Genomic DNA, 20,015 nt, shown 5'->3' on the forward strand with positions numbered 1-20,015 from the left:
ATTAGATTTTACAAATTTAAGTGGATTAAACATAAAACTGTTAAGTTGCCCCAAAAAATCCCAAAAAATTGCATTGTTTCGCTTCATTTTAAACAAGAAGTTTAAACAAACAACAAATGTATTTTTTAGTGTATTATACTAATGATTTTTGGTCTAAAAAGAATAATTTTGACCAATACTATTGTCAAAAATATAGCTGTGCAACAAAAGAGTGTTTGTTTTACCGTATGTTAAAAATTATTAATAGATAAAATGTCACATATAGTCTCTATAAAATGTTCTTTAAGAAAAACAATGAGAACTGTTGACTGAAAGCATCTTTAAGGAACTCAAAATAATTTATCTGTAGCATAGCCTTTGTTTTTAAGAGTGTGCGTATGAGTCTTTTTTTCCCAGAAAAGGAAGATCTGAGAGGCAAGAGATGTACGGAACCTCTCCGTTTAATTTAATTTCTCTCTAGGAAAAACAATTGAGATCTTAAAGAGATTTCATTTCCTTCCTATGGGGGAGGATAATGTCTCTTCAGCACGCCACAATATGTAGGATGTCCTGCTCAGTGATGCTTTAAACAAATGTCGCTTTGTCATTTTGATTTTTCATCATCTTCCTCCATCTTAGCTGTAACCTAAACTTAAACAATCTCTTCCAATGATCCTGTACGTCTCGCATTTGACAGTGAAACCAGAACCGCTCTGTTTGATGGTGGAAGGGAGGCCCAATGCGGAACCACGTGACCAGAAACAATTTAATTCCCCAGCATCAGCCGTCTCCACCTGATATGCTCCTGCAAGGTCATTAAGCTCGCCCTTGAAGGTCATGTGATTAATGAGCGGCAGAAACCTCGGCGCAATAATGTGTATGAGTACAGCTCATATTCATTGGACAGCACGGTCTGAGAGAACGGATAGCCAGAGACAACCAAGGTCCTCCAGAGCATCCTCACACCGCTCAAACACACACAAAAAAAACCCAGCGCAACTCCTTATTAGATTCAGTTAGCTCAAATTTGAATCTGTTTATGATTAAAAATAGTCAGAGATTTTCTAAAGATGAAAATCAGGGAATCGATACTTAAAAAGGAGCATCAAACCAAACTAAACCTGCAGGCACAGGATGTCAACATGTTTGACGTTCTAACCCAGCGTACCCCAACATCATGGGGACGTTGAATTTTGTTTGGAAATGAAAATCAGGTTGACGTTAGAACCCAACGTCAGTCAATGTCTAATGTCCAACCTAAAATCAACCAAATATCAGACATTGGATTTTGGTCACTTTCCAACACAACCTAAAATTAACCAAATATCAACAAAATTTGACTTCGTTATTGGACGTCAAAATAACATTGTCCTTAGAGGCTGGCTAGACATTGAATTTTGGTCACCTGACGTCATGACCTAACTCTAACCTAATATTAATGTCTTATGAGGTTGTGTGCCTGCTGGGAAGGATGTGTTCACACTTGTACACTGTAAAAAATATACGTAAATTTACAGTTTTCGGTATTTTGTGATTCAATTTTTTTTTCCTCGCTTATTTATGCTTTTGAATTGCATTATGGGACCTTGATCTTTCTTCCAATAACTCTTAACCATGAAAAAAATGAAAAAAGTGGCTTTTATTAACAATTTTAATAGTTTAAAATGATATTTTGTCTGTGTTGGTGTTGTATATTAATATAAAAACCTTGTAATAGGCTGCCAGTAAATGTTACATGTTTATTTATTTCTATATATTATGTCTTAAACATATTATTTCAAACTGCTAAAATGTCAATAACAGTGACTTTGTCAAACTGTTGCTCAGGTGTGAGTTTTTTTGTGTAAAAATCTTGATGGTTCTGTGGGTTTTGTCTATCCTAACTGATCTTTATTTTGGATTCTTTATTGGATTCAAGTCAGGTGATTGGCTGGGCCATTCTACAACTTGATTTTCTTTCTCTGAAAGCATTTAAGAGTTTCCTTGGCTGTGTTTTGGATCACTGTCTTGCTGAAATGTCCACTCTAGTTTCATCATCATCCTGCTAATGTAGATGTTGGACTGAAGCAGCTGGTTTTAATTAACACTGATGAAGGGCGCAGGGTTGCTGAAGAGATACTAAGATACTACTGAGAGATTTTAGCTGCTGTCTTGGCTTTCCATGCCTTTCTACACCTTCCTTTCTTCATGTGTTCAATACTTTTTTCCCTTTGCTATTTTCTTTTATTACACATAACTTCATTTGTAAACTAGTTAGATTTGTTTTCTTCGCATATTTGGATTTCTTTTGTTGTTACCAACATCCGGGGCAAATTTCAAGTCAACAGCAGCCCTAGAAATATGTTTTTTGAAAAAAATGGTGACGTCTTCAATACTTACTTCCCCCACTGCATCTACTAAATGACAGAAAATATTACTTTACAATCTGTATTGTAAACAAATCATAAAAAAAATAATCGAATAGTCAATAATATTACTGATATTAGTTTAAATACTGGACAAATATACATTTACACAACTAAACATTTCCACATCTACACTTAACATGGTGGCCTAAAAATCTTATGCTTTCTGTGCATGCAGATTCCATTTGGGCTTACATTTAACATACATTTAACTGAACTTTGCATTACATAGGGTTAATTTATAGTGGTCACTAAAACTAGAATCACTGTTTTTGTGTCAAAAATATAGTGATCAGAAGTTATTATGCTATCTGCTATTCTTCAAATAAAATAAAAAAATACTTGTGTAGAGTGCTACATTGTAAAAGCCAAAAAGTTAAGGTAACCCATTTGAGGAAACCAATTGCAACAAACCATTTAAGTTCAAAAACTAATCCTAATGAGTACTGTGAACTTAATCCATTTGAGTAAGCAAAGCAATTTGAGCACAGTAAAAGCCAATATATAAAGAGAACTCAAACCAACTGAGTACTGTAAAACTCAAGTTAAGGCAACTCAAACCATTTGAGGAAACTGATTGCAACAAACCATTTGAGTTAAAAAACTAACCTATATGAGTACTGTGAACTCACTCCATTTAAGTTGAAGTGATGAGGTATTTAATTAACTGATTACCTTCAACACTGAGTTCAAAACTCTTTTCAAATGAGTAGAATTAACTTTCAGTAAATTTTGAGTTGACTACACTCATTTTATTTGATATTTCAAGTTGACTGTTGGGTTTTACAGTGTACTTTGCAGCTTGACTTTGAAAAACTTCGAAATTATGAGTAGCTTTTCAATCCGGCGCATTACAGAGTTTAATTGATGCTGACTGTGTCGATTCTCACAGACTTCACATCGCGATTACTCACAGACATCCGCACGTCAATGCCTATCAATGGAGGCCAGATCAAAATGAGCTATTCAATTACAGGCTCCAAAACTGAATGAAAACATCCGCCATAGCTCTGCTGAACATGGTCAAGATAACAACATGCTTTGTTCCTAAATACAAAGAAATAAGTTGTTTCTAAAGAAATAAAGGATTCTCAACTCTCTTTTTTTGCGCACCACAACATCAACAAAACATTTATCATGATCATGTTAAAATAAGAATTACTGAAATTGCAATCGTTATTTGTTTAAACTAAAAAGAAATAAAGCAGCAATAAATGATGTGGTTGAAAGAACAGGTTAACGTTGGTCTTTTGAGCTTCAGACAGAATGAAGAAATTGGAAAGAAAATGAAAAGAAAAGAAATAAATCACCTGTGCTTATCTTTTGATTTCTTTTTGTAAGGTTTAACAATGTCAAAAAAAAGTCCTACTTAAGTATCCAGTGGCATATACGATGGCACTCCTGGCTGGGAATCACTTTCATAAAGCACGACACAAGAAAACAGGTGAAAATAATTGGTGAATGGTCCAAAGATGATGCAATGCATCTTAAAATGGAAAGTTCCTGACAAAAAATCCAGAAGGGAGACACACTAATTCTTATTTCACACTTTCTTAAGAGCAAGTGAATAGGAATAGTCGAGAAAAAAATAGCTTAAAAAGAGAGTTGGTGGAATAAACTCCAGCTCTGAGGTTGAGTGCAATAATGGTTCCACTCTTAAGTCACTCAAACGCACACCGCATCAGGAAGTGAAGAAATAAAATCACGTCCTTCTCACACACATCATGTACATGCCCACCATGACACAATCTCACCTTCAATTCAGTGTGAAAGAAACCACTGGTGTTGTCCTTGCAACATATGATTCAGTTGTACAGCGGGAATTCTAATGATCCAGATACAAAAAAAGTGAATCGACGGATACTTTAAAACTGTAAAAAATTGGTCATTCTCAGAGTTTATTTTGGTATATATATATATATATATATATATATATATATACACAGTTGAGTTTTTTTTCTTTTTTAAATATTTCCCAAATGATGTTTAACAGAGCAAGAACATTTTCGAAGTATGTCTGATAATATTTTTTCTTCTGGAGAAAGTCTTTTTCGGCTAGAATAAAAGCAGTTTTTAATATTTAAAAAAACATTTTAAGGTCAATATTATTAACCCCTTTAAGATATATTTTTTTCGATAGTCTACAGAACAAACCATCGTTATACAATAACTTGCCTAATTACCCTAACCTGCCTAGTTAACCTAATTAACCTAGTTAAGCCTTTAAATGTCACTTTAAGCTGTATAGAAGTGTCTTGAAAAATATCTAGTCAAATATTATTTACTGTCATCATGGCAAAGATAAAATAAATCAGTTATTAAAAATGAGCTATTAAAACTATTATGATTAGAAATGTTTTGAAAAAATGTTCTCTCTGTTAAAAAAAAATTGGAGAAAAAAATAAACAGGGGCTAATAATCTTATCTTTAATTATAACAAATTCAACATGTAATATTTAGGATATTTACTTAATATTTAAATATATGAAAGCATATAGGAAATGCATAAAATGTTAAATACTGTAAATATAAGGTTGTTTTTAAGGGGTTAAATTTAAAAAATTCAATGTAATATTTAGAATGTTTATTTAATATTTAAGAAAGCATATAAGAACTGCATAGAAATAGATAAATACTCAAAATATAAGGTTGTTTTAAGGGGTTAAATATAACAAATGCATTAAAATGCTAAATACTGTAAATATTAGATTGTTTTATGGCGTTAAATATAATAAATGCATAATGTTAAATACTGTAAATATAAAGTTGTTTATAAGGGGTTAAATATAATAAACGCATAAAAATCTTAAATATTGTAAATATTAGGTTGTTTTAAGGGGTTAAATATAATAAACGGATAAAAATCTTAAATATTGTAAATATTAGGTTGTTTTAAGGGTTTCAATATAAAAATAAATGCATAAAAATTTTACAAAACTGTAAATATAAGGTTGTTTTAAGGGGTTAAATATAATAAACGCATAAAAATCTTAAATATTGTAAATATTAGGTTGTTTTAAGGGTTTCAATATAAAAATAAATGCATAAAAATTTTACAAAACTGTAAATATAAGGTTGTTTTAAGGGGTTAAATATAATAAATGCATAAAAATCTTAAATACTGTAAATATTAGGTTGTTTTTAGGGTTTCAATATATTAATAAATGCATAAAAATTTTACAAAACTGTAAATATAAGGTTGTTTTAAGGGGTTAAATATAATAAACAAATAAAAATCTTAAATATTGTAAATATTAGGTTGTTTTAAGGGTTTCAATATAAAAATAAATGCATAAAAATGTTACAAAACTGTAAATATAAGGTTGTTTTAAGGGGTTAAATATAATAAATGCATAAAAATCTTAAATATTGTAAATATTAGGTTGTTTTAAGGGTTTCAATATAATAATAAATGCTTAAAATTGTTACAAAACTGTAAATATAAGGTTGTTTTAAGGGGTTAAATATAATAAATGCATACAAATCCTAAATACTGTAAATATTAGGTTGTTTTAAGGGTTTCAATATAATAATAAATGCATAAAAATGTTACAAAACTTTAAACATAAGGTTGTTTTAAGGGGTTAAATATAATAAATGCATAAAAATCTTAAATACTGTAAATATTAGGTTGTTTTAAGGGTTTCAATATAATAATAAATGCATAAAAATGTTACAAAACTGTAAATATAAGGTTGTTTTAAGGGGTTAAATATAATAAATGCATAAAAATCTTAAATACTGTAAATATTAGGTTGTTTTTAGGGTTTCAATATAAAAATAAATGCATAAAAATGTTACAAAACTGTAAATATAAGGTTGTTTTAAGGGGTTAAATATAATAAATGCATAAAAATCTTAAATATTGTAAATATTAGGTTGTTTTAAGGGTTTCAATATAATAATAAATGCATAAAAATGTTACAAAACTGTAAACATAAGGTTGTTTTAAGGGGTTAAATATAATAAACGCATAAAAATCTTAAATACTGTAAATATTAGGTTGTTTTAAGGGTTTCAATACAATAATAAATGCTTAAAATGTTACAAAACTGTAAATATAAGGTTGTTTTAAGGGGTTAAATATAATAAATGCATAAAAATCCTAAATACTGTAAATATTAGGTTGTTTTAAGGGTTTCAATATAATAATAAATGCATAAAAATGTTACAAAACTGTAAATATAAGGTTTTTTTAAGGGGTTAAATATAATAAATGCATAAAAAATGTTAAATAATGTAAATATAAGATTGTTTTAAGGGGTTAAATATAATAAATGCATAAAAATCTTAAATACTGTAAATATTAGGTTGTTTTAAGGGGTTAAATATAATAAATGCATAAAAATCTTAAATACTGTAAATATTAGGTTGTTTTAAGGGTTTCAATATAATAATAAATGCATAAAAATGTTACAAAACTATAAATATAAGGTTGTTTTAAGGGGTTAAATATAATAAATGCATAAAAAATGTTAAATACTGTAAATATAAGGTTGTTTTAAGAGGTTAAATATAATAAATTCAACATAATATTTTAAATATTTATTTAATATTTAAGAAATAAGAGAGCATATAAGAAATGTAAAAAAAGGGTTGTTTTTAATGGGTTACATATGATAAATTCAACATCACACACATATATTTTATTACATTTTTACGTCAACATTAGGTTTTGAACTTGATGTAATATTTTTATTCATGTTATTATAAATTCCTAACATTTTATAATCATAACATAGTCAACATAGGACCAATTGAAATGACCAATTGAAGGATGCTTTAAAATGGTGACTTGTTCAGTGTGTCGTGGCTTTTTTTTTTTTTTTGGAGCATGATCATGTGTGTGTAATACGTGCAGGGGCGGAGAGAGAGCAAAAAGAGGAAGTGAGGCCATGCTGAGAGAGGGAAATGGGCTAGAGGACATTTCACGCTCATAGTGGCCAGTGAATTGGAATGACTGCAGCGCGGCATGATTTGAAGGTCAGGAGATAGTGGATTATATTCCAGAGGTAGAGAGAAGAAGAGGCGAATGACGGGGAGGGGGATGGAGGAATAAACAAGACTCTCCCTCCCCTCCCGCGTCCCGTCTATCCTCTTTCTTTCTAGTTCTTTCGTTTTGCCGACCGTTATTTCTTTGTCTTTTTTTTTCCCCGATTACAGGACAGAATGAAAACACCAAGGCACCAAACCGACAGCCATTAGTCTCACACATCACGTCCCATGCGCACATACACACATACAGACACACACGACATGCTGAGAAATCTCATTTTAGTCTTCTCTGACGTACCGGCCACTAACATCTACCCCCAGCCCAAAAGAGAGAGAGAGAGGCAGAAAAAAAAAGAAGATGTGCTTTACACAAACAATAACAGCGCTATCAGGCAGAGCGCAGCATTCCGAGAGCGTGATTTAATAAAAACAGAGCGGGATTGAATTATCATATTTTAACTGGATGTGTGTTTCAGTTAGAATGTGTGATTCGGGCCTACAAATGATCCGAGGTGCAAGACAGCCCTCTCTCTTCCTCTTGGTGATTCTCCAAAATGGGGGGGGAGACAAAGAAGGTAAACTAATAAGCCGCTCTGATATCGGTGACACAGAAAATAAACCGAGATGGCTGGAAAGTCAAAGCTCTTGTTTGATCTGGCTACGCGTACAGTGCGAGTGTATCACAGAAGCCCAAGCGCGAGAGCCTGATGAGGATTATCCACATGATTGCAGTCATCAGATGGAATGAGATGCGAGATGACCATCTGTATTTGGGCCAGACGGCGCGATGCCTCCTCTGAGGGATTTTTACACATTCGACAACCGCGGAAGTGAATGGAGAAACGACGAGAAGGAAACACAACAACAAACGCTGTGGCGGGATGTCAGGAGAAGGCGTGCAAATCAGGAAAACTTGTGTAATTAAATTAATTCCAGCCAACTTTTTATTTATTTACTTTAGTTTTTACTTGCCTAGGGCATTCAGTGATGATTTCATAATGATGTCCTGACACTAAGCCAACAATAGGCAGAACATGAAAACATTTTCTTAAACATAGGGCAAAAATCACATATCGATAACAGTATTTATCGCGATATGGTTTTTTATAAACGATATACTATTTCTGTAAATTCAATAAATTATTTATGTATATTGACCCCATTTATAAGATATTTTCTTCAGTTTTTTTTTTTTTTACATTTTAAAGTATATACTCGGAAATGTACACAGAAAAAAATTATTCAAAGATGATTCCTTGGATTTACTAAATTTTTTTTACGTTAGGTTGTTGTAAACAATTTATTTGGGCTGAATTTACACAAACAAATTAAGTTGAAAATTATTAAACTTAATTTGTTTGTTTAAATTCAACACAAATAAATTGTTTGCAACAGTTTTGCATGCAACACTTTTTTTTCAGTGTATTCAGGATATTCTGGGCAAACGTAACATGAAACAAATATTAGTCAAATATAAAACACTTTTCAAAAACTAATGATTACAGCTCAAACAATTCATTCATTCCTTTTCCTTAGTCCCTTATTTATCAGGGGTCACCACAGTGGAATGAACCGACAACTATTCCAGCATATGCTTTTTTATGCAACGGATGGCCTTCCGGCCGCAACCCATTACCGGGACAACTCAAACATACGAATAAAAAAAATGTCGCTAAATGTAAACATTGCACTTTCAAGATTGCAACGTTCTCATTAGACTAGTTCTGTAGACTATTGAACTGCTTTTATTCTAGCCGAAATAAAACAAATAAGACTTTCTCCAGAAGAAAAACATATTTTCAGACACAATATGAATATTTCCTTGCTCTGTTAAACATCATTTGGGAAATATTTAAAAAAGAAAAAATATATAAATAATTCTGACTTCAACTGTGTGTGTGTGTGTATATATATATATATATATATATATATATATATATATATATATATATATATATATATATATATATATATATATATATATATATACAATAAAGCATTAATATAAATTATGAAAAAGTGTTTTTGTAAACAATGTACTTTATGACTAAAATATGGCTGCAAACATATAATTTCTGCATTGATATCGCAATGTGTGAATCTGCAATAGTTACATTGCAGGATCTGCAATGTTGAGTATAATTATAATTTTAACACCTTGAGCATAAGAAATGATGGAATTTGTAGCTTCAACAAAGATTAATTATATTTATCTTTATAATGAATATACAGTAGTCAACATTTGAAAAAAAATATAGTCAAAATAAGAATTGGATATTTTGAATAGTTTTAGGACAACTTTTTTTTGTGGTGATTTTGATCCACTTTACAGGGTCATTTTACATAGCTGGCTCTTCTCAACTCTCTCATGGTTGCCCACTGAAGCTAAGCAGGGCTGCACCTGGTCAGTACCTGGTTGGGAGACCACATGAAAAAATCCCAGGATGTGCTTTGAAAAATAGTAGGGGTTTAACCCTGGCATCCTGACCAAATTTGCCCAATGGCCTCTCAAATTATTTGATTGTTTTATTACTCAATGCTATTAGATTTGCAAATGGTTATTAGCACTGTCTACGTATATCATTTGAATGTGCACTGTATGTTTGTTCAAATGTATTAATTTATGCTTTTATGCTTATACACTCATGATCAATTAAAAAATTATGAATTCTTCCCAAATATAGTTATTTAAATCATATCTGGAAATTATATTCATATCGAAATACTGTATATTACAGAAATACAAAATATCACAATGTAGTTTTTTTCAATACCGTGCAGCCCTACTATGAAACAAATAACCGAGCATAGTATGAATCAACAGACTTTTTATTTGTCCATATGATACAAATAAAGGTAACACAAGGTACACAAAAGGAAAATAAAGGTACACAATATGCCACTGGGGCAGTACCTTTTCAAAAGGTACACTTTTGTATTGTACAGGTGGACATTAGTACCTTTAGGGTACACTTTTGTCCTTTAAATAGGGCTGCACGATATTGAAAAAATCTGACATCGCGATATTTTGTTTTGCTGTGATATATATTGCGATAGTATATAATCTCACCAGATGATTCGACTGGAGTGATCCAGTCTTTTTCTTTGCAGTGCATCTTCATAAAATAAAATCAATTATAAGCATGCACTCTCAGAAATAAAGGTACGCGAGCTGTCACTGGGGTGGTACCTTTTCAAAACGTTTGCACTTAAAGGGTCCATATTGGTACCTCAAAAGTGTATATTAGTCCCTAAAAATGTTGTACTTTTAGGGTACTAATATGTACCCTTGAGGTATTAATATGGACCTTTTAGCTACAAATTTGTAGCTCATGAAAAGGTACCACCCCAGTGACAGCTCTCGTACCTTTATTTCTGAGAGTGTATAAATTCGACAGATCAAAAACCAAAAGTTAAATTCATTCATTTTCTTTTCAGCTTAGTCCCTTTATTAATCCGGGGTCGCCACAGCGGAATGAACCGCCAAAAATTAAATAAACAGTGCTTTTTGGTTTTCTGTGGAATTTAACAGTAATCAAATACAAAAATTAACAATCAGAGGTAAAATAACAGGGTCATCATTGTTTAAAATACTGTATATAATAATAATATCTTTATATTTTAATAAACAGTCTAATCCTGCAATGTGACTATTGCGGACACACACATTGTGATATCGATGCTCAAATGATATTTTGTGCAGCCCTACCTACAGTATAAGGTTAATTTTTGTACCTTTAAGGTATGATGTACATATTTGTACTATTTAGGTATTAATATGTACTCTTAAGGTCTTGTTAGGAACATACATTTACCTTTTGAAAAGATACGACCCCAGTGACAGATTTTGTACCTTTATTTCTGAGAGTGTATATACAGTTGAAGACCGAAGGTCCTCCTGAATTATAAGCCCCCATTATTTTTCCCCAATTTCTGTTTAACAGAAAGAAGTTGTTATTTTTTAAACACATTTCTAAACCTAATAGTTTTAATAATTAATGATTAATAATAGATTTCTTTTATCTTTGCCATGATGACAGTACATAATATTTCGCTAGATATTGTTCAGGATACTAATATTCAGCTTAATGTGACGTTTAAAGGCTTAACTAGGTTAATCTAGGCAGGTAAGGGTAATTTAGCAACCCATTGTAAAAATGTTAAGTTTTTTAAGAAATAAAAACTCTGCTCTGTTAAACATCATTTGAAAAATATTTGATAAAGAAAATCAAATTCACAGGAAGGAAAAATGATTTTGATTTCAACTGTAAATCATCATGCAGCCCTACCTCCACCTATATCTCTGCCATTCCAGCTCATCTCATGATTAGGATTCAATTGTTTTCTTGTCTTTGTTTCTTTGCAATTGTGTATTATCATTTAAGAGTCCACCTTTAGCAGACGTCACAATGTGTTGGAGAGGATTTGAGTCTGTTGTGCCTGTGCTGATGCATGTAAACATGCACATCAAAAACAAGCAACCAATCCAACGCTCCCGAACGCTCTGTCAACATGGACTGAGATGTCTAATAGGTAGAGAACAGGTGTCAGTCATTTCGTGCAGCCAATGCGAATGCAGCATGCTGGACTCGCACATAACCTCCTTGTGTGCAGCTACCGAACATTATGGAACAGCTACCATTATTATGATTTTGAGATCATACAAAATTGTACCTAAATTTTTAATTCTTTATTTCATAATGCATTAGTTTAAGTACTACAGATGTTATCAGTATTATTGCCCTGATTTCATTTTGAAATGCTCTATAATGTAATGAAAATAGAAAAATCCTTTAAAAAGCAAGCAGCTTTCCAAGCAGAGCATCCACATGTCCTCAGGGCAGCACACAGCAGACAAGAGAAATGAACACGCTTCACATGCACTGTTCAGATACAGACGTAAATAAAAGGTTTAGTGATTTGTTTTCTTCTTAATGTTACTAAAAACAAATGTTTTTAAAGTTTTCAAATATGTATATATGTACAGTTGAAGTCATAATTATTAGCCCGCTTTTGAATTTTTTTTTTCTTTTTAAAATATTTCAATATTTGGTCATGTTTAACAGAGCAGGGAAATTTTCACAGTATGTCTGATAATATTTTTTTCTTCTGAAGAAAGTCTTATTTGTTTTATTTCAGCTAGAATAAAAGCAGTTTTTTAAAACCATTTTAGGGTCAATATTATTAGCCCCTTTAAGCTATATATTTTTTCGATAGTCTACAGAACAAACCATTGTTATACAATAACTTGCCTAATTACCCTAACCTGCCTAGTTAACCTAATTAACCTAGTTTAGCCTTTAAATGTCACTTTAAGCTGAATAGAAATGTCTTGAAAAATAATGTTATGTACTGTCATCATGGCAAAGATAAAATAAATCAGTTATTAGAAATGAGTTATTAAAACTATTATGTTTAGAAATGTGTTGAAGAAATCTTCTCTCAGTTAAACAGAAATTAGAGAAAAAAAATAAACAGGGGGGCTAATAATTCAGGGGGGCTAATAATTCTGACTTCAACTGTATATGTAAGTATGTATATTAATATATGAAATTGTTCATTCTTTAAATCTAAATAAATATGTGCTATTAAAGAATCAAATTCTTATTTTTTACTTAAATATTATTATATCTTATACATTTATAAATATCAGTTTATATTAATATAAGATCTAGACTAAATCATATGATTATTTGAAACTGCATGCATATTTAACAGTCCAATATACAGCAAATAATATATATATATATATATATATATATATATATATATATATATATATATATATATATATATATACACACAGCTAAGGTCAGTAATATTAATAGTAATATTTCCCAATTTATGTTTTACAGAGCAAAGAAATTTTCACAGCATGTCTGATAATATTTTTTCTTCAGGAAAAAGTCTTATTTGTTTTATTTCGGCTAGAATAAAAACAGTTTTCGGGACAAAATTATTAGCCCCTTTAAGCTATATATTTTTTTCGATAGTCTACAGAACAAACCATCGTTATACAATAACTTGCCTAATTACCCTAACCTGCCTAGTTACTCTAATTAACCTAGTTAAGCCTTTAAATGTCACTTTAAGCTGTATAGAAGTGTCTTGAAAAATATCTAGTTAAATATTATGTACCGTCATCATGGCAAAGATAAAATAAATCAGTTATTAGAAATGAGTTATTAAAACTATTATGTTTAGAAATGTGTTGAAAAAATCTTCTCAGTTAAACAGAAAATGGGGAAAAAATAAACAGGGGGGCTCTATATATATATAGGTAAATTCACAGAATCCAAAGTCAAGTGCAAAAATTTGATATAATTAGTTTTAATTAATACATGATTATCAATCATTGCAAATAATAATAGTCTATTCATATTAACAATTTACAATCAATGTGTGTTGTTAATTACATTAAATTACCACAGAGCCACATATGTAATAGTTTTATGCAAATATCTCAGTCACACTTTACAATAAGGCTCCATTACTTACAGTAATATTGTATAATATAATAATATAATGTATTTACTAACATGAACTAAGAATGAACAATACATGTGCAGCATTTATTAATCACAGTTCAAGATTTACAGTACTTCTGCATTATTAATATCAAAAGTTTTGCTTGTTACATTACTTATTGCACAGTATATTTTCATCACCAAACATTAACAATGATAAATATATACTGTAACAAATATATTGTTTATTATTTGGTATCGTTAACTAATAGTAATTAACTATTGGAACCTTATTGTAAATTGTCATCATCACCAAAACATCATGTTGTTTGCCACCACAATACAGGCTCATTTGACACACACTAATTAAATCAAACTAAATATGACGTTAACAGTGAACACATTTACATTAGCAGGTCGAACGTGAGTTCACAGTTCTATAGGGTCAGCGTATGAAGCTACAGTACATGCGCAGAACATCTCCGACATCTTGCAGACGATAAAACTGCACAGAGGCCGGCCAGGCTGCCCACGTCCATATGAATGACTGCCCGTGTTAAGCCCAAAAAAAGCTGTCATTAATCCTGGATTTGAAGTGCAGAGCTGTATTTTGGTCTTGTAATCAAAGCAGAGCCCAAAAACCGCCATGTTCACTATGCACAGCTCACCGGCTAGACGACAATGTCCAGGGAACACTACGGTATCTACAATACACTATACAATATTTACAATTTTCACTTTGCATTTGTGAGTCAATTTTAAATGTCTTAAATTAATACCACATACATATCAGCACCAATATTCAGGCTACACTAAACAGTAAATGATGTTACTACTAAGTACTGCATATTAAAATGATGTAATGTAATGATTAAATAGCCTAAAATTATGTTTAAACGCATATTCTGATAGTAACATACATATTCATTCATATATATTAAAACATTGCAAGAAAATTTCACAAATACGCTAAGAAATGCACTGCATGGATGGATGGATGTAATTTACAACACCACCGCAGGTGATAGATGGGTGGATGGATGGATGCATGGACAGACAGACAGATCAGGTGATGGATGGATGGATGGATGGATGGATGGATAGTTGAATGAATGGATTGATGGATGGATGGATGAAATTTACAACACCACCTCAGGTGATAGATGGATGGATGGATGGATGGATGCATGGACGAACAGATTGATGGATGGATGCATGGATGGATGGATGAATAGATAGATAGATAGATAGATAGATAGATAGATAGATAGATAGATAGATAGATAGATAGATAGATAGATAGATAGATAGATAGATAGATAGATAGATAGATAGATAGATAGATAGATAGATAGATGGATGTACGGATGGACAGATAGATAGATAGATAGATAGATAGATAGATAGATAGATAGATAGATAGATAGATAGATAGATAGATAGATAGATAGATAGATAGATAGATAGATAGATAGATAGATAGATAGATAGATAGATAGACAGATGGAAGGGCATCTGCTGCATAAAAATATGACAGAATAGTAGGTGGTTCATTCCGCTGTGGCGACTCTTGATAAATAAGGGACTAAGCTGAAGGAAAAAGAATCTCTCTCACTTTCTCTCTCTCTGTCAACATAAGCAGGCCAAACTGCGATCCCAGCTAGTGATAAAGTCTCCGAGCCAAAAATATATAAAACAAACATACAGAGACATACACGACCAAATATTCGCACATCCACTTGAATCATGCAGTAATTCCCTCTGTCAGCCAACATGGCAAGAAACGCATGTAAATATCTCCATTTACACATCTAGCGCACACGTAAACATAAAGCTGGGCCTTAATATAGGCAAACATTAATAACGACACGCATATCCGCATTCTTTGATCCAAATCAAAAGCTGAACAGTGTGAACACACACAGCGCCATGACAAAATATATATAAATCACGTTGAGCTCTGGGATCCTAGATCTGAAGTGTTGGTGTGTTTGTGTATGTGTGTGTGTAAATGTACATGAAGTCGCCTGTAGAGAAAAAAAGGACCTAAAGTCAGAATTTATCATCTTAAAATGGCCAGATGATGATACAAACACACACACACACACACACACACACACACACATACTCGACTAGACTAGAGCTCACCAGCAGCACATCATGCTACACACAAAAACACACATGCTGTTAAATCCAAATCATGCTCTCCTCTTGCTGTAAAAGGCTGTTTCAATGTGTGTGTGTGTGTGTGTGTGTGTGTGTGCATATGTGTGTACAGAATTTCCAGTCTAGAGGAGAGCAGATACAGCACAGCACACCGTGTGGTTTGGAAGCAGAATTGTTTCCTTTCACATCTCCCATTTGTAGCATATGTTTGCAATCTTACACTATATCTGGTGTTAACATCTAAAATAAATACTATAAAGTAGAAACCCGAGGTGATACTGCTCAAGTATATTCACCCATGTCTAAAAAAAACATATTAATAAAGACTATGTTTATGTATTATGTGCATTTAGCATGTTTAGCATTGGGAGAACGTATGTATCCCATCGCGTTGTGTGTTAATACATTCAGAGGGTGTTTTTTTGTGAGCGTTCAGTCCTCCAGCCAGACTGGGTGCTGCTTATTTCTCCATCACAGCTCAAATGGGCTCCTGTGCTGGAATAAATCACTGTCACCACCGAAATGCAGCGACAGCCAAGATAGATGGCTAAAATGTGTGTGTTGATGTCTTTAGTGTTGCCGACAATTTGCTAAATTTCGCATTTTCCTGTTTCTCTGCAGCATTGTGTGTGTGTTGTGTGTGTGGTGCAAGGCATCTGAACGTTGACACGACTATAGGAAGAGGCCCATATAGTGATAACAGCACAACATATAGCATCGCTAATTCAGTTTGAGCCTCTTCCTGTTCAAAAGTGTGGTGTATTCATGTACAGCTTATGTATAGTTGCTAACGTGATCAAATAAGATGACAATCAAATAGTCAAAAATTGCAAAAAAAATATCCTTTTTCTTTTAAAAAAATTATGTACAGGTTATAATTACTAATAAATGAGGATAATAATAAGATACTCACAGAAAATACCAGTCAAATAATAAAAAAAAATCTAATAAAAAGCAAATGACTGTAGTTGACACTAAGTGGAATCCATCTTTAAGAGGAAAACTGTCTATTTTTTTCCTTAAAAAAATTTATGTACAGGTTATAATCACTAATATATGATGATGATGATGATAATAAGATAATCACGGAAAGTGACAGTCAAATAATTAAAAAAATCTAATAAAAAACAAACAACTGTAGTTGACACTGAGTGGAGTACATGTTCAAGAGGAAAACTGTCTCCTTTTTCTTAAAGAAACTGTATGAACAGGTTATAATCACTAAAACATGTTGATAATAATAAGATAATCCCTGAAAGTGCCACTCAAATAACTTAAAGAATCAAATAAAAAACAAATAACTGTAGTTGACTGAGTGGAATCCATCTGCAAGAGGAAAATTGTCTATTTTTTCTTTAAAAAATACGTATTTATAGTTTATAATCACTAACATGATAACAATAATAAGATAATCACTAAAAGTATCAGTCAAATAATTAAAACAATCTAATAAAATACAAATGACTGTAGTTGACACTGAGTGGGATCCATGTTCAAGAGGAAAACTGTCTAATTTTTCCAAAAAAAATGTATGTACAGGTTATAATCACTAATATATGATGATAATAATAAGATAATCACAGAATACAAGTCAAATAATTGTAAAAATATTTAATAAATATATAAATGACTAGTTGACTGAGTGGGATCCATCTTCAAGAGGACATTTGTCTCCTTTTTCTTAAAAAAATGCATGTACAGGTTATAATCAATGACATATGATGATGATGATAATAAGATAACCAGAGGAAATACCAGTCAAATAATTTAAAGAATCAAATAAAAAACAAATGACTGTAGTTGACTCTGAGTGGGATCCATCTTCTAGAGGAAATTTGTCTATTTGTTCTTAAAATAAATACATGTACAGGTTATAATCACTAATATAATAATAATAATAATAAGATACTCACTGAAAGTACCAGTCAACTGATAAAAAAAAATTGAATAAAAAACAAACGACTGTAGTTTGATACTGAGTGGGATCCACGTTCAAGAGAAAATTGTCTAATTTTTAAAATTTAAATTAAAATTTAATTCTTTAAAAATGTTAATAATTTACAGGTTAAAATCACTAACATATGATGACAATAATAAGATAATCACAGAAAGTACCAGTCAAGTCATTCAAAAAATCTAATAAAAATCAAATGACTGACACTGAGTGGAATCCATCTTCAAGAGGAAAACTGTCTAATTAGACTTAAAAATAAGTATGTACATGTTATAATTACTAATATGTGATAATAATAATAATATAATCAATGAAATTACCAGTCAAAGAACAATAAAAATCAAATAAAAAACCTATGACTGTATTGATACTGACTGGAATCCATCTTCATAAGGAAAATTGTCAAATTTTTCTTAAAGAAAATGTATAAACAGGTTAAAATTACTGACATATGATGATAAAAATAAGATAATCACATAAAGTACCAGTCAAATAATAAAAGAAATCTAATAAAAAAACAAATGACTGTAGTTGACTGAGTGGAATCCATCTTAAAAATATATGCACAGGTTATAACATAGTGTAACATATAACAATAATAATAAGATAATCACAGGAAGTAAATAATAAAAAATGTTCAAAAATATGCACAGTAGTTTACATTAAAAGGAATCCATTTTCAGGGTGAATGTGAAAATATTTAGTGTATTTACTGACAGAATGAATTACTAATAAAAATAAAATGACAAACGTGAAAAGTTCCATTTAAAAAGTTCAGAAGTTGGTGAGTAGAATCTCTATTAGGGAGCCAAAGTCTTCTGTATACTTTTTTATACTTACAAGTTACATTTCCTAATGTAAATAATACAATAATTACACAAAATGTCATCCAAATTATTTGTAAAAATGTAAGATGGTGAGCGGAATCCATGTTTGAGGGTGACGGTGTGTTTGTCATGGCGGTGGGGTTCGCCCATGTGGATTCGGGTCATGAGTGCAGTGACCCCCATGTGTAATATGTCACCGCGGCTTGCGTAAGTCTTGCGTACGGCATGGCTGTCCGTCACGCAGACGCATCACTATGACTCAAATGGTGACAAAGCGCCTTACAATATTTCAACCCCCCCCCCCCCATATCTTTTATCTGACCAGTGATCCAGCCCCCTCAGCACCTAAATATAGCCCCTGACACCCCCGTCACACAGCAATTGAGACACATGAACACCCCGTTTCCGATTCGATCAGATCTACAACGGCGCTTATTTTTCGGGGGGCTTTCGCACAAATAAAACCTGTGACACGGCACCTGTGAACTTGTACACACTAGTCATGGCCTACTCCAGAATCCAGAGCCCCCCAACAAGCCAACGCTCGCACCTGGCAGGATCAAACAAGCGTGCACTCCCCACAAACTCTCTTACAATCAATACTTTCAGCCAACATGCTGCACACACACACACACACACACACACAGGGAGAGAGAGAGAGTGGAACAGCACTCCAAAGAGCAGAAAGCAGTGTACTGACCTTTCTGTCTCTCTTTTTTTATGCCTCCTTCCTTTCTTTCTTGCCCTCCTTGACGTCCAATCCACACTTGTCTTCTGGCTGCTGGTGCTGGGGCTACAGTAGTAGAGGAACGGTAGTGTGTGAGTGAGAGAGAGAGAGTGAGGGATCCTGCTCAACCTGACTAGAGCGGGCGCATTAGTGTGATTTCACACCCAGGCTGCAGCCCTGCCTACTGTCCTGATGGGGTTCCTGAATGTGCTGCTTATTTAGAGAGCCGGCGCGCTGTACCTGGGCTTGCAGGCAGGCTGCTTAAAGCAAGAGCCAACATCTAGAGTGCATAATACCCCCTCTCTCCCTCTCTCTCTCTCCCTCTCTCTCTCTCTCTTTCTCCCTCCCGCACACACACACACAAACACTAGTACGCTCTCCTAGTAGCTGGCTGGCTGGAGAGGTAGATGCCGGCTCGGGCGTGCATGCAACCGTAGTGCGCCGTACCTTTTGCGGAGCAAAAACACTCAGCGCTTTTGGGGCTTTCTAAGTGTT

At 32.5% G+C, this 20,015-nt stretch overlaps 1 long non-coding RNA gene across 1 annotated transcript in view; it reads right to left on the bottom strand.

The window, feature by feature from the left end:
- LOC130233002 (uncharacterized) overlaps positions 1–19,700 on the bottom strand; it is a 102,907-nt gene extending 83,207 nt beyond the window's left edge. Inside the window, exon 1 of the long non-coding RNA XR_008838161.1 lies at positions 19,494–19,700. This is a non-coding gene — a long non-coding RNA (uncharacterized LOC130233002). The remainder of the gene's footprint in view (positions 1–19,493) is intronic.
- Between the last annotated feature and the right edge of the window lie 315 nt (positions 19,701–20,015).

This window comes from Danio aesculapii, chromosome 7 (genome assembly GCF_903798145.1).
Source record: "Danio aesculapii chromosome 7, fDanAes4.1, whole genome shotgun sequence".
Lineage (NCBI taxonomy): Eukaryota > Metazoa > Chordata > Actinopteri > Cypriniformes > Danionidae > Danio > Danio aesculapii.